Genomic DNA, 16,886 nt, shown 5'->3' on the forward strand with positions numbered 1-16,886 from the left:
ATGAAGTTCATCTTCTTTTTTTTTTGCGGTACGCGGCCCTCTCACTGTTGTGGCCTCTCACTGTTGTGGCCTCTCCCATTGCGGAGCACGGGCTCCGGACGCGCAGGCTCAGCAGCCGTGGCTCACGGGCCCAGCCGCTCCGCGGCATGTGGGATCCTCCCGGACCGGGGCACGAACCCGCGTCCCCTGCATCGGCAGGCGGACTCTCAACCACTGCGCCACCAGGGAAGCCCAAGTTCATCTTCTTGATGGTGCTCGACAAATATAAATCTCTTCCCAGTTAGCAATAGACAAGACTGTGCTTTTCCTTTCTCCCTCCCTCCCTTCTTCCCTTCCTTCTTTCCCTTCTTTTTCTTAACTACCGTTAAAAGGGGCCTAGCGATCAACTAGTCAAATTCCCCAGAGGAACCTCAACACCACAGTGGGAGGAAAGGAGGCAAAATTGGCAGGACCCTGAGCCCTAACCCCTCACCAGCGCAGAAGCGACCCTTTATCTCCTTTAGACATTACAATTTTACTTTAGCTTTTCTTTAGAGAAAGTAAAAAGTGGTTCTTCTACGAGAAAAGGTTTGGAAAACACTGACCTATTCTTAGATTCTCATTGTTCAGAGCAAAAATCTACCAAGTATTTTGCATATGTTCACTCATATACAAGGAAGGTATCGTCCTCATTTTATAGATTCAGAAACTGGTGCCCAGAGTAGTTAGGAAACTTGTCCGTGGTCACACAGCCAGTGTGTTCAGTGGGTCCAGAATTCCTACCCAGGATTGTCAGACTCCAAACTCTTTCCACTGCCACCTGCTGCCTCCCCACAAACCATCATCCAACAAACTGTGGCTTCCCAAGCCAGCCTCTCCGTCTGGCACAGCAACCAGTGGCCAGAAACAGATCTTTGGGATTTAACTGGGCACCGCTTGCTCAGAGGGTCAGGGCCTTCATTCCTAGGGCTTCCTGGCTGTGTGGGCCGTGAGACGCTAAGCAGAGAGAAGCAAAGACCGTGTAAGCCAAGGAAGAGCTGCGCTGCTCCACCAACTTGTCCTTTATGCCTGAAATAAAGTGACTTGAGCTGGGATCCCTGAGTCCCTGATACCTTCAGTAAAACCTGGGTCTTGCTTCCCATGTGTCAGGAATTTCTCCCAAGGACATCCTGGACAAAGTGACAACCCAGGAAACGAAAACTGCTCTAGATTGTACAAGAAGACAGAATAAGTTTCATCGTGAACCTTAGTGTCTCTTGCCTTTCCTTTGTCCCCATGCCCAGGTTATTTTGACTTTAACTTTGGGATGAAGTCTGGCTTATTTAAACAATAATGAAACCAGCATGGAGACGGGAAATCTAAGTTCTCACCCCCAGTTCCCTCAAAAACTCACCGCGTGACTCCCTTTGGACATGTCACATGGCTTCTCTAAGTCTCAGTCCCCGCATCGTTAAAATGAGTGTGTTTGGACAAGATGTCCCTGCCCACCGTGACAAGGAGAGTTCAGAGTGTTGACTCTGCACCTGTACTTCCCAAGTCTAACTCCCAGATCCACCCTTATTGATGTGTGACCTTCGGCGAGTTATGGAGGCTCTCATGGGCAGTTTTATCATCTGCAAAATGGGGTAGTAGTAATGTCTATCTCATAGATTTATTGTGGAGATTAACAAGTAAGTAAAGCACTTAGAATAATGCCCAACACATCGTTAAGTTATTTATTTAGTCCACTATTGTGGTGATGGTTGTGATTATCTCCATTCATGGAACCATACATTAGGATTCTGCACTTTTGTTGTCTAGACCGTGTCCAGATCTCCCAGTGGTTAGTATTTATACTTTTATTTTTCATTGGCTCAGAAAAACCATAGTAACAGAAAGCTTCATTGGATTCGGTAATTTTGAACTCGATGTGAATTCATCATAGCACCCCTACGCATATTGTGCGAGACATTGATTCAGTTATAGACGATGCTTGGTGAGCTAACATACAGGTTCCTAGATTGTTCCAGGAATAATATGTCCCCAGTTAGAAACCTCTGAGCTAGGATCATTGCTGTTTCTTCCAGCATAGTTCACGGCCCATGGTAGGCGCAGAGTTAATGTTTGAATAATCAAGTGACCGGATGGATGGATGGATGGATGGACGGATACGTTGTTGAATGAATGGATGGATGAGTCTGTTTTTTATTTGCCTCTTGATTTGCTTTGAGTAGAATAATAAGTTTGTATACGTGTTAATGTGTGTATGTGCCTATGAACATTTTCAGAGAAAGCCCCACCTATTTCTGTCCCAAGGAAGACGCTAGTCATAGTTTGCATGTTCCCCTCTCTTTTAGTGTATAGGGTCATTTTTCACTGGAGTCCTTTCAGCTGTCTGGCACTGACAAAAGATAAGCACTCCCTCTGCCTCTCCCATGCTTTCCTCCTCCAACAATGAGGGCTTTGTGCTGAAAAGACTGCCTCTAGATGTTTCTTTCCCAAAGCCCTAGAGCCTTGTCTGGCTTCTACCAAGAGTATTGATGGGGGAGGGGACACAGACAGTTGAATTCAGGGAGCAGTGCCTATGGCCTGGTGCTAACTCGACAAGTCAGGCCAGGGTGGACAACTCAATATCTGTTCTGGGATATAGGCAGATACCTATATCTGGTTACCTGAGCTGGTTACCTGAGCTGGTTATCCAGCTATCTGCAGCCAGCGCCCTGGAAGTCCTCAAGCTCTGGTTTCCCAGAGTCTTTTGCTCCGCGCCCAAGGGAGAATGCAGGGCTGGAGGGGATGGGTGGGAGATGGCAGAAGCAGAGGGACGGGGAGCCAATCTCGGGGTGTGAAGAAGTTCACCCCATAGGCACAAGGGGCTGCCGCGGCTACTGCGTCTTAGGGCTTCAATTCACAAATGAGATTAAAATGCCAGCAGCCTGCCTCTGTACACACACTTAGGAACACATTGGCTCGAGCTGCTTAATGAGTCTTATTAGTCAGGAATCGAAGAAAGGCCCGGGCAGGCGCCTGGCTGATGCCTTGTTGATTAGAACACTGAATGTGTCACCCTTTGAAAGCCAGCACTTGCTGGAGAGCAAACCCAGGGTTGAGATCTCCTAGTAACCCTTACATTCCCCGCTGTTTCCGGATGTTTACAAATCAGTAAGCTGATCTGAGTAAGGAATGGTTATGAGGACATTTGGATAACGGCAAGGACAACAATAATAAGCCTTGCCCCAATAATACACAGTGGTTATCAAACCTGGCTGCCCACCAGAAACGCGGAGGGTTGGTTTGTTTCTTCGTTTGTTTGCTGTTTGTTTTTTGTTATTTTGAAAATACAGACTCCTGGGTCCTATCCCCAGTGATTCTATTTCCCTAGGCCTGGGGTAGGAATCTATAAGTTTAACAAGTACAACATATACTTGTTCATCATACTGGATGATTCTGATGTTTGTGGCTGAGCCCTGGCCATGAGAACCGCTACTCTGTAGAATGAGGCCACGTTGGACCCAGGTTGGCATCAGACTGTCCCTTCCTAAGCTATGGCCTCAGGTCTATTGCTTAGCCACTCAACCTCAGATATATCATCTCTAAAAAGGGATTAGGTAGAATCATGCAGCCACTATAGACAACAGTGTAGGATGATTCCTCAAAAAAATGAAAAACAGAATGATCATGTGATAAAGCAATTCCACTTCTGGGTATATACCCAAAAGAATCGAGGGCAGGGACTTGAAGGGATAATTTATATGCGTGTTCATAGCAGCATTATTCACAATAGCCGAGAGGTGGCAGCAGCCCAAGTGTCTAACAGTGGATAAATGAATCTACAAAATGTGGCATACACACACCATGGAATATTAGTCAGCCTTTGAAAAGGACAGGCATTCTGACACATGATACAACATAGATGAACCTTGAGGACGTTGTGCTAAATGAAATAGCTCAGTCACAAAAGTACAAATACTGTATGATTCCACTTATGAGGTACCTAAAATAATCACATCGTGGAGACTGAGAGTAGAATGGTGGTTGCCAGGGGCTGAGGGGGAGATGGGGAGATGGGGAGATGGGGGGATGGGGAGATGGGGGAGATGGGGGGATGGGGGAGATGGGATGGGGGGATGGGGGGATGGGGGGGATGGGGGGATGGGGGAGATGGGGGAGATGGGGGAGATGGGGGGATGGGGGAGATGGGGGGATGGGGGGGATGGGGGGATGGGGGAGATGGGGGGATGGGGGGATGGGGGAGTTTTCCACCCCAGGCTGAGCAGGTTGCTCCTCACTGATGCTCCCACTGAGTGTCTCCATGGGAAACCCCACTGTGTATTGTAATTTTCTGTGTGTGTGTGTGTGTGTGTGTGTGTGTCAACATCTCCCCCATTTCCACCATCCAGGTGCTTATTCCCTTCCTTTCAGGTCCTGAATCAGATAGTAGTGTGCCCTCCTCTTCCAGACCTTTCTGTCTCCCTCATCCTGATTCGTTTTTCTTCATAGCACTACCCAACATAAATAATTGGTTATTTGGTTATTGTCTGTCTACCCTGACGAGCACTGAAGCTTGATAGAGTGGGGACTTGGCCTAGTTTGTTCACGACTGTGTTCCTAGAGCCCAGGAGAGAGTTTGAGGTGCTCGGCAAACAATGGCTAAGCGTCCCCTGGCTCTTGACATGCCCAGGCTGAACATCCCCCGTTCTCATGACCATCCTGGTCACAGCCTGGAGACCCTTCCCTGACACAGCAGTCCAGAGACTATCTGCACTGTTCAGCCCTGAATAATTAGGTTGTGATTTCTCTTGATGAACATACTCTGATGAACAGGTCCAGTTACATCATCTGTGGGGTAAAGTACAAAATAAAAAAGTGGACCCCTTGTTTAAACATTATTAAGAATTTCAGGATAGTCAGAGCAGAGCATTCACCCAAGCCTGGGCCTTTCTGAGTGCAGGTCCCTGTGTGACTACGCAGGTCACACATTCATGCAGCTGGCCCTGTGATGAGGACCAGGTCTTAGAAGGCTGTAAATACCAGTCTCAGGGTTTCTATTTTGTCATGTAGGAAATAAGGAACTCCAGAAGGATTCTGAACAGAGGTGTCATTTAAGGTTTATTTCATTTTTTTTTCCTGACTATAAACTATACTCATTGTGAAAATTTGCACAAGTAAGAAAGGTATGAATCTCTGTTAATCTCCTTGTCCCTCCTGCCCTGGAGGAACCAAACCCAAAAGGTACCAGTGAACATTTTGTTAATTCCCTTCCCTCTTTCTGAGATTTTTTTGTTTTTGCTTTTGTTTTACGTGTAACGTAGTTAAGATCATAGTTCAGCTACAGCTTCTTGTCCTGCTTTGTTCATGTGACAGTGGAAGAGGAGGAGAAGGACTTCGGTACGCGGGCCTCTCACTGTTGTGGCCTCTCCCGTTGCGGAGCACAGGCTCCGGACGCGCAGGCTCAGCGGCCATGGCTCATGGGCGCAGCCGCTCTGCGGCATGTGGGATCTTCCCAGACCGGGGCACGAACCCGTGTCCCCTGCATCGGCAGGCGGACCCTCAACCACTGCGCCACCAGGGAAGCCCGGAGAGGGACTTCTTAAATGCATGCTTAGGGGAGACCGGCCTGGAAGCCAGCTTATAGAGCAGATTGCGGGTGCGGAGTTGGCATCAAGGGTTGAGATGGAGGCAGCTAGGTTCCTGGAAGAGAGCACAGAGGAGGCCCTGGATTAAGGGGTCAGAGGTAAGAGTGGAGGGTCAGTTTAGGAGCTGGAGCCACTCTGATGGGAGGTGACTGCAATCCCCACCCCTTTTGAATTCCCTTGACCAGTGGGAAAGAACGTCAAAGTCTAGCCCTGTCTTCAGGGATTCTGCACGTGACAGCAAGCACTGGGGTCATTTCTCAAACACAGCTCTTTCGCTCCTGTCCTCTGAAGCTAGACCTTCCCTTCCCCCTCCCTCAGGGCTCAGACTCTTAAAGCTGGGCCCCGGGGCAGCCTATGACAATAGCAAGTGGGAATCCACGGAGAGACCAGGCATGGCGGGGTCAGGGTTTCCAGTGGTCGGTGGCAGACGCCTCAGGGTTTAGATGTGCCCATCTTGTTGGTAATCCCCAGCGCCCGGACTGGCAAAGGGGAGCGTTAACATTGCCACCGGATCCTTAATGGTGCGTTGTATGAATTTTCATGTTTCCGCTTGCAAGCTTAATGTTGCTTTCTTGGTGAGATTTTTTTTGTACTTGAGCATAAGAGCCTTGTAATTACAGAGTGTTGTGGATTGCAGAGGGTGATTAAAATGGATTTCATGAAATCTGAAGCTCCCTCTCCCTACCTCACACACACACACCGCAGCCACCACCGGCAATCCAATAGGCGACAGGGAGTAACTCAGACAGAATCCCACGAAGTTCAGAGGCTCGGGTTGTGAAGGATATGAATTTTCTTCCCCGTGCTTTTCCTCCCCGGGTCTTGGCTCTGCTCCCAGACAGCCCCCCTTCTCCTCCTCCCTTTCCTGAATGAAGTCCAGCTACATCCCTGACCCCCAGCTAACTCTGACCCCCAGGGCTGGCGGCTTCCTCACTCACAGCAATAATAAAACAAGAAGTAGATTTTCGGGCTTCCCTGGTGGCGCAGTGGTTGGGAGTCCGCCTGCCTATGCAGGGGACACGGGTTTGTGCCCCGGTGTGGGAGGATCCCACATGCTGCGGAGCGGCTGGGCCCGTGAGCCATGGCTGCTGAGCCTGTGCGTCCGGAGCCTGTGCTCCGCAACGGGAGAGGCCACAGCAGTGAGAGGCCCGCGTACCGACAAAAAAAAAAAAAAAAAAAAAAAGAAGTAGATTTTCATCTTTGCTTTTGTACAGCCATTAAGTGTGTCTCACTTACCTTTACAATCAGCCTCTGCTCCCATCTCAGAGGGTGGTTTACTTTGAATAGAGGCCTGAAGATTGCTGAAACCTGTGAGGGTCTAAGAATTCCCATTTCAGCATCTCTTCTCCTAGGACAAGCTGATGCATGATGGCAGTGAGATCTGCTCTTCACCTTACTCTGAATCAGGGAGGGCTGGCTGGTGCTCCGAGGACGTTTAAAGAATAAGTGACCTGGGAGCGGGGCGTGGGGAGGCGGGAGTGGGTGGCTGGAAGGCTTCCTGGGGGAAGCAGTGATCTGCCTTGAAGGAAGGCAGATCCCTGGAGAAGGACAGCAGAGAGGTGGGGAGTCTAGGCTGGCCAAACCAGAAGACGATGCTGTAGGAATGATCCTCCTTGACCCATGAGGAAACCAAGTGCACTTGTGCATGTGTGTAATATCAGTGCTGGAAGGGACTTGAGACATCACCTGAGCCAGTTCTCCCATTTAAAAGAACCTCTACTTCACCACAGCCAGCCTGACCAGTGGAGCTCAGGCAGCCCTTTTGTGTGAATTAGGAAATGATGCTCCTCCCATCCCCAGGTGAACACAAGTGAGCCCATCCCTGAATCACTCCCATCAGCCATATGTCCTTGAGCAGTGAACAACCTGCCCAACCGTATGTAGCATGCCTAGAACAGAGACCGAAACTGGATCAAAAGCAGGCTTCTCTCAATTACAGCTCTCTCTGTGCCTCCTAGCATACCCTCTGCCACACTGAAACCCTCACCATACTGAATTCTACCTGGTTTCTAAGAAGTTCCCTATATCTCAGAGCTTAACCACCCACATTCTAGAATTTGAATGTTCATATTATATATACACAAGCATATATGAATTAACAGACCCTGGTATACTCACGTGTGTGTATACATCCCCTTCAAGTATTCAAAGATGGCACTGCTGATGGCAGAACGTGTATGTGGTTGGGCAGGGAGACCACCTCCTCTGCCCCCCATACAGGATGGGCAGGTTGCCGCTTACTTCTGTGCTTGTCACCCAGCCTCTCCCTGCTCACACCTTGACCTTTCACTGTGAACGCAGGGTTCCCCCCACAGATGATATTTTTCAACACTCGGTCCCTTTTTTCTGATCCCTGTACCTGGAGTGCTTTTCTCACACTGATTCCACCTAGCAAATTCCTTCACAGCTGTGCTCCGGCCACAGCTCCTCTCTGAGGCCTTCCTTGAATCACCCTCCTACCCCTCTTTTTACCCGTGTCCCTTGTGCACGTGGCAATCTGTTGCATGCGTGGCACCGTATTGTATCTGGGTTTCCATGGCAGTTTCTGCACTAGAGAGTGAGCTCCCAAGGCAGAGCCCACAGTCTAACCCATCTCTGTGTCCACAGTATACATCCTGGCACACTGAGGAGGCACCCACAATGCTTGTGGTTGGATGGAGCTGATAGCCCGATGGTGAATGAGTTAGCACCAAAAGAGGAAGGGAGATCCTTCTTTGCACAGGCCCAGGAAAATAGCCACAGCTTAATATCCTGGGAAAGCAGGGGCAGGTGCTCGACTGACCAAGGGCCTGTCTCAGATACCCTGTCCCAGGTTCTGGTGTCACCCTTCCAAAGTAGACACATCCCACCCATCCTCCCAGATAGGGAGGCTGTGGAGAGGACAACCTCTTTTTCATGCTGAACTTTGAAACTTAGCTGAAATGCACATCCCCATGCACCTGGCTGGGTCTCCCTTCTCCATTTCAACTTGTGGATCCAGGAGCCCCAAACAGACAGTCCTCTCCTCTCCTCAGCCAGCACTGTCACCTGGTCCTACTCAAACTGTTAACAGGGAGAGGTGGCAGCTGCTAAGAAAATCCTCATGACCCATCTCATCTTTCTCTCCCCAGCACACATTGTCCCAGCAGCTCCTGAGTGCTGGGCCATAGCCTCTAGGCACCAGGCCAGAACTACCCACCCCAGGTACCCAGTGTGAGTGAATGAGTTCACACGGGGGCACAGCTAGCGATCCCCTCTGCTCCAGGGTGGTTAGAAAGGGGGCTGCCAGACCGATACAGTCAGCCCTGCTCTTCATAACCACAGGTTCTGCATCTGCGCATAAGGAGGGCTGACTGTACTACAGCCATTCTATATAAGGGACGTGAGCATGCATGGATTTTGGTCTCCATGGGTGTCCTGGAACCAGTCCCACTCGGTTACCGAGGCACAACTGTATAAGGGCTGGGCGGCTGTGTAGTAGGTTTGCAGCAATGATGAAACCTGGTCCCACCCTGAAAGTGGTACAGGTAGGAGGGTCTCCTATAAAAGAGGATGGGCATCAGGCTGTGAGAGCCATCATGATGGAGATGTACAAAGTGTCTCAGCTGCAGACAGGGGGATGGTATTATTTCTGCAAAAGTGATCTAGAAAGACTTTACAGGAGAGGTGATATTTAAACTAAGCCTCAAAAGATAAGTAGAAATTTACCAGCAGGAAATGTCTCTGGGGCCAGACCATGGAAGGTGATAGGCAGAAAGTAAGGGAAGAAATAAAAACAACAATAAGAGCAGCTCTATTAGGTACTGACCGAGTGCCCGCCATGGATTATCTCATTTAGTCCTTAATACAGCACTGCGGGTATCCCCATTATACAGCTGAGGGAACTGAGGCCCAGAGAGGTTCACTAATGGGCCAGAGTCACACAGCTAGTAAGTGGCAGAGCTAGGATTCAAAACTAAGCTTTGTTCCATAGGCCACCTTCTTAGAAACATTACACTTCAGATATCTGTGTACCTATTATGTGGAAGGCACTGGATGGCCCTTTCCAAATGTGGACTTATTAAACCCTCTCAGTAATCCTTTGAAACCTTTTATGCCCATTTTACATGTGGAGAAACAGAAGTTTAGAGGGGTTGCCCAGCTTGTCCAGCTCCCATGGCTTTGAACCTGGGCTTTGAACCTCCACCTCCTGCCTGGCTCCAGAACTCCCTCTACCGCATGGTAGAGCCAGCCTCTCTGGTTCCATCAGTCTCTTGCACCCCTTGCTTCCTTGCTAGAAGGCCTCCTGGGCTTACCCCCTGGGTGATCACAAAAAGAACCACTGCCCCAAAAGCCCATAAAAATAAGGCTGGTTCATGGCCAGGCTGCAGAAGGCTCACTTCACTGACTGCCTCTGCCCTCACAGCAGTTAGGCCCTGTAGCACCAAGCCTGCTGAGAGGGCTTCATAAATACTTGTGCTCAGCCACATTTATTGGCAAGAGATATTAATCACATTTTAAAACTAAAAAGTGAAATAAATAATAAGTGGCAATATTCTGCTTCCATGAAAACCACCTGCAGCTCCGATAGGTAGCTGGCCCCTTGCTCTCTTGAACTGTCACACAGCCCTGCTCACTGCCGTAAATGTTAACATCCCTCCTTAGACAGGTAACCAGCTCTGACAGGAATTCACAGATGTGTGCAAGCGACTCACGGCTGCCCCGGCATCGTAAAATGGAGCAGACGGAATTTTCCTGGGCCTGCTGGGTGGCAGGGAGAAAATTACTAACTATGAGTACGTTTGAGTCTATGTGTGTTCGGGGGTGGAGGGCGAAGGCGGCAGAGAGAAGGGGAGGGCCGACAGAGAACAGATCCTCATCTGGACACAGTCACCAAACGTGGACCCAGTTCTGGTCCAGGGGCATGACGGTTACCAGGGCCAGCGACCAGTGCCATTGCTGGCCTGGGAGCACGTGAGGAAAGAGGGGAGATCTGTTTTATTATTTGATTAATAGTTTGTCTTTTTCCAATTACAAAAGTAATACTATCTGAACGATGTGTCCTTCTGAGGATATAACATTTGGAGGTACATGACACCCTTTTGGCCCTTTTTGGTGATGTTAATTTTGATCACGTTGTTAAGATAGCTTGTCAGGGTTCTCCGGAGATGCACAACGAATAGAATATATATATAAAGAGACTTACATATCTATATATATGGGGAGAGAGAGAGAGAAAGAGATTGACTGATTTATGGTAAGGAATTGACCCACAGTTGTGGGGCTGACCCATCTGAAATGTGCAGGGCAGGCAGGTAGGCTGGAAACTCAGGCAGGAGTTGATCCTTCAGTCTTGAGGTAGAATTTCTTTCTCTGAGAAACCTCAGGTTCTTCCCTGGTGGTGCGGTGGATAAGACTGCACGCTCCCAATGCAGGGGGCCCGGGTTCAATCCCTGGTCAGGGAACTAGATCCCACATGCATGCCGCAACTAAGAGTTCACATGCCACAACTAAGGAGCCCGCGAGCCACAGCTAAGGAGCCCGCCTGCCGCAACTAAGACCCCACGCAATCAAATAAATATTTAAGAAAAAAAAAAAGAAACCTCAGTTTTTGCTCATAAGGCCTTTCATCTGATTGGATGAGGCCCACCCACATCGAGGATAATCTCCTTTATTAAGTCAACTGATTTTAGATGTTCACTACATCTACAAAACACACTCACAGCACCGCCTAGATTGAGTCATTGGGTATTATAGCCCAGCCAAGTTCCCACATAAAACTCACCATCACACATGGTTTCCAGGTCCCCTACTGCAGTGTTTTCCTTTGTAGTAAATATTTTGTAGGGAGATACTTCAGGACTATGTAAATATCCTATTTCTCATCAAACTCTTTCCCCCTCAATTGGCATCTATTACTGATTTTTGCTGGAATCGGTCTTTACAGTGACGGTTACATAAAGTGCGTTCCCTGGGAGAGGGGATTGGGAACCTGGTTTCAGGCCCCAGCTCTACCACTCACTTGGTCATGTGACCTGGGATATGTTACCTGACTTTCCTGAGCCAGGGTCTTCCCTGCTCAAATAGGGGTGACAGTACTTGCTCTAAAGGCTTGGACTGCTTACTAAATGCAGTAATAGGTACCGAGAAGACGCTCCCCAAAGTCTGTGGCATCAAAGGCGCGAAATATATACGTCCATGCCTCAGTGAAGTAACAGCTGACTCGTCCTTGGGCAACGTTGATTAGCAGAGTGATCTGAGACCACTGGGAAGGTCCCTTAAGCCAAATCATCATTCTCCGTATCATCCTCATCATGGGATGCAATGTTAAATCCCACCGTTAGCACTGCCCCAGGAATGTTAACCAACTGTGACAGGAGACACCGTCTGAAAAATGTTCCCAGAGCTAGCAACATTGAAGCCGAGTCCTGAAGGACAAAGAGAGGAAAAGTGCTCCCAGTGGAGGGAGTAGTGTGGGCAATGGAGTTGGGGTGCGGGGAGGAAGAGGGAGAGTGGCAATCTGGGAAGCTTGGGCAGGTGTTATTGTTTTCCCAAAAAAGCACAGAGGGGATTGTCTATATATTGTCCTTTTCCCTGTTATTACTATTATGATTGTGATTATCATTACCATTCTCAAGTAATGTATAGTTACACTCTGGTACACACAGAAGAAAGCAACTCAGTCTTCTGAGTGAGAAGCAGCATGGCACAGTGGTTATGATATGGACTCTGGAGCCAGAATTCTTGGGTTCGAATCTCAGCTCTGCCACTTCACTAGTTGTAGGACCCTGAGCAAATTAATTAACTTCTCAGTGCCTCTGCTTCCTCCTCTGTAAGATAGGGATGACAGTAATAGTAACTTCCTCACAGGATTGGAGTGATGATTAAGTGAGTTCATGTTTCTTAAGGCCTTAGCATGGTACCTGGCAGGCACAGAGTAAGCAATGTGTACGTGCTGGATAAATAAGGAAGTATATTTTAGACATTTACTTAAAAAGTTACTGTTTTCCTTCAAGCTACCCAACAACACACTGTCAATGCTCTCATTTATCTCCAGTCTACTTACTTTACAGTTTACTTGGCTACTTCACTGAAGAGCTCGTCACTGCTGTAATAGAAACTGCAGAAGACGGAGAGGGGGAGGGTCAGGAGATGTGAGTTCTGGTCCCAGCTCTGCCATTACCCTGCACTGTGACCTTGGACAAGTCACCATCTCTGTCTGAGCCTCGATTTTCCCATCTGTAAAGTGGGAGAGTTGAACAAGATGGTATCAAAGAGCACTTCCAACCTAAAGCCCTGAGTGTTGGTGACCTGTGGAGTGGTTTTCCTTTCAGGGACAGGCAGGGGACTGGTGTCCATCCAGCACCTACTACGTGCCCGGCGCTGCTGGCTCCTCTCCTCACATTCTATCTGCCTGTGGTTCTCACAGCAGCCCGGTAAGGGAGGAATTCTATTTTCACATTACAGTTGGAAATGCCAAGACTCTGAGAGGTTAGGTGGCCAGCTGGTCACTCAGCTGATAAGGATCACAGCCAAGACTCCAGCCTGGGACTCCCCATCGCCAAGCATTTTCTTTCCATTAGGCTGGCGTTCTCCCAGTTCAGCAAAGGTTTAATGAAGGAGTGAGTGAGTGAGTGAATGAACAAAAGCTTCCTTGCCAGTTATGCTTGGGGACATTTCTCCTCTACCTCCTCCTTCAAGTAGCTGCACTTTGGAGCTAGACAGATGGGTTCGAATCCTGCCTTTACCGCTTACTAGCTGTGTGACTTGGGGCAAATTATGTAACCTCTCTGGGTCTCAGGTTCCTGGTCTTTAAAAGAGGGATGGATAATGATTCCTACTTCATACAACGATCTGGAGGCTTGAAGAAAGAGCACGTGTAAAACATTAGTACAGTGATTAGAATCTAGGTAATTTTTTAAAAATAATGTAATGTGGTTGCATAAATCAGTGGTTTTCAGATTTTGAAATTTCACGGGAAAGTAAAATTTCAAAAGAAAAGTTGCCAACTTTGTGTTTTGCTAAGGAAGCCGATTAAAGAACATAATTAATGTCTTCTAGCACCATTAATTGATATTAGTAACTAGAGTCTGCCCAGAACTGAGCTGGTTCTCACAACCACCCAGCTACTTGATTACCTCACTCTTTCAGAGGGCTGCCCAGGGTCAGCCCTTTACCTCTCTGCTTTAGATAAATATTTGCCAAAGTGAAGTTTGGGGACTCCTTTAGGTCAGCACCGAAAGGTTGAAACTAACTAAGGGGAGAGGGCAGGGGATAGGCACTGACCAGCCTGGCCCATTTGGCAGGTCCCTCCAGCCCTACCCTGATACAATGGAAATAGCTCTGAACTAGGTGTCAGAAGATGTCGATTTAGCCGATGTCGATTTGCTGTGTGACCTTGAACATGTCCCTTCCCTGACTTGAGACTCAGTTGACTCATCTCTAACATAAGGGTTACTGCACTAACCCTGCTGGGCCAACCTCCCAAGGTCATTGTGAGTATCGGGTGCCACGAAGGGTGCAACACATCTGATAGCCTGTGATGTGCTGTTTACATGTGAAGGGTCAGCACCACTCTGATATCTGACTGCAGTTAAGGCGGTCCAGGCCAGAGCTGGGAGGGGCAGGGAGAGAGTCAGATTTTGAAGGTGTGAACCCTAGAGGATGGGGAAGTCCATGTTGTCACACATCCTTTGTTCCTGGGCTTCCAAACTGGAGGATTTTACCCAATGTTAGACCGGATTTGTGGGGGACACAGGTGACATGAATTGTAAGGAAGCAATGACAGAAATGGGAGTTCCAAATGAAGCCAAATTATATTCATTGGTTTTACATTAGCTATTAAATATGTTGAGAGGGAGAAAATAGTGATTTCACCCTTTTGAACTGAAACTGGGGTTAGTTGGTAGCTCACACCTGTGCTGTACTAAGTTGTGGATTCGGTCAGATATAAGTACAGAATTTAATTATAAATTGCACTTCACTGGCATGTGCATGTGTATTTATTTCAAGAGACAACCTTTCAACATAGTTCAACCTTTCAAGATAGTCAACATTTAAAAAAGAAAAAATGTCTACCATAAGACTGCTACCACTAAGCCTGTAGTGGTTCAACCACTAGCTCTGGAGGGCTATTGAGGCGGGGCTTAGGGCCTTTGCGGGGGTGTTCGGCCCTGAGTGCTGTGGCCTTGGGGGATTTTATAAATCTCTGCAACTAAACAGGAGTTGCCCAAGGAGCGGAGGTGGGCCAGTTTCCTATCTTTTTCTCAACTTCCCCTGAATCTTGCAAAGTTCTTGTGCACAGTGGGATTCCCCAAGTGAAAAGCGGCCCCATTCTTACTATCTATCCAAAGTCCGGTAGTAAGTCCGTACCCTTTGGCCCAATAATAACACTTTAATGGACATAAGCAGATAATCATGCAAAGATATTTGTACAAAGATGTTCCTTTGCAGCACTGCCTGTCATAACAGGACTGGGACAACCTAAAGGCCACTTGCAAGGGCTGGTTAAATCCAGTAGGGTCACTCCGTACAAGGAAATAGTATGTCCCCTTTAAAAACAGGATTGGCCAGCCATGCATATGGATGTGAAAGGTATTCATGATATAGTAAGTAGAAGGGGAGAAAAAGCAGATTACAAAGCGATGTAAATAGGTTGCATCTTTAAAAAAAAAAAGAAAAAAAGTGACTGTGTGACCACACACACCTGCAGGAAACACCCAGAAGGATATTAATTGTGATTCCCTGAGTAGTGGGGACACAGGGGTCTTTATAATTTTCTTTAATGCTTTTCTGTGTTTTGGGTTACTCACAAAAATTGCTTGAGTACCTACTAGACAAAAAAATCCTTGCTTTTGAGTAGCTTGCAGTGTTGTTGGCAAGAGAGAATCAAAACATACACAATTAATTCCAAATGCTGATAAGTGCTGGGAAGAAAATGAGATCCTTAATGTGAGAGAAACTGACTGGGGGAGGATGAGACCAATTTTAGCAGGGACAGCAGGGAAGGTGGCTCTATAGAGAGACCATTTAAATGAGACCTGAAAAATGGGAGAGAGGCACCAGATGAAATCTGGGATAGGAGTGTTCTGCGAAGAAGGAACAGCTAACGTAAAGGCCCTGGGATGGAAAAGAATTTTGTACAATAACCATGTATTATTTCTATAATCAGAAAAAAATTGTATTCAGATATCCATTTGATCCATTCAAAAAAACGTAGGACACATCTGAGTCCTCCTGTTGCAGGGGCCCAGTCAGAGAGCAGTAGGAATAAGACTGAGGCTCTGAGGAAGGTGCCCTTCAGGTACCACATTGAACAATGCTCTAGAGGGACATCTCCCAAGAGGCCAACTCAGGTTTGGCTCATTTTCTTGGAGGCAATGTTTTTTCTTTACCTTTTGACATTTCTGAAAGCAGAAGGTGTCTTACAATCAATGTGTCATTTACACACATTGTGCTTTGTTTTCTTTTTCTCAGAAAGGCTACCACTGAACTGATGATGTACTTACAATTGCTGGTGTCTTTGGACTGATGGAATACAGTGATGTATGTGAGGGATGCTAAGAGGACCGGCCTTGGGCAGTGGAAGGACCTTGGTGGAAGTCGATGCTTCTTTCTAGAGCGGGAGCATTGTGGGACCCTGAGGATGGACTGTGTCTTCTAGATCTCTGAGCCCCCCAGAGCACCACCCATAGCGAAGCCTTGTGCAGGGCCCTGGGGTACAGAAATGCTTACAACACGGCCCTGGTCAGTGCTCAGGGAGCAACTAGAAAGGGAGAGAGGCCTGTAACCACTCAAGTACAACCCTACTGTATAAATGCTGGGGTGAGGAGAAGCCCTGGAAGCTGGGGTAGCCAGAGGCGGTACTCTTGGCCACTTAGGTGGGAGGGGGTAGCCTGAGAAAGCTTCTGAAGAGATTACCATGCAGATACAGAAGGCAGGGAGGGCATCCAAAGCAGAGGGATGCCGGCACAGGCCAGTGCCTGCAGGTAACGGTGTGCAGCGGTGGTGGCAGGGCAGGGTGTGCGGAGACAGCAACCTTCTTCTGGAGGCTGTGCTGGGCCTTGGGTGCATGTCAGAGGGATTGGAGAGCTGGAAAGATGACAGGGCTACATACCGTGCTGTCCGGTATGGTAGCCATCTGTCACAGGCAGCTGTTTAAATTAACTAAAATTAAATAGCCTTTTAAAAAGCCAGGAGAACAGTTGAGAAAAAAGTTAAATTAGATAAAACCTCAGTTCCTCAGTCACACTGGTCACATGGGCAGAGCTCAGCAGCAACGTGTGACTTGTTGGACATATGGGCAGTGCAGATGCAGAACGTGTATTTGACAGAAAT

The sequence above is a fragment of the Leucopleurus acutus genome, assembly GCF_964270905.1.
Source record: "Leucopleurus acutus genome assembly, chromosome: 8".
NCBI lineage: Eukaryota > Metazoa > Chordata > Mammalia > Artiodactyla > Delphinidae > Leucopleurus > Leucopleurus acutus.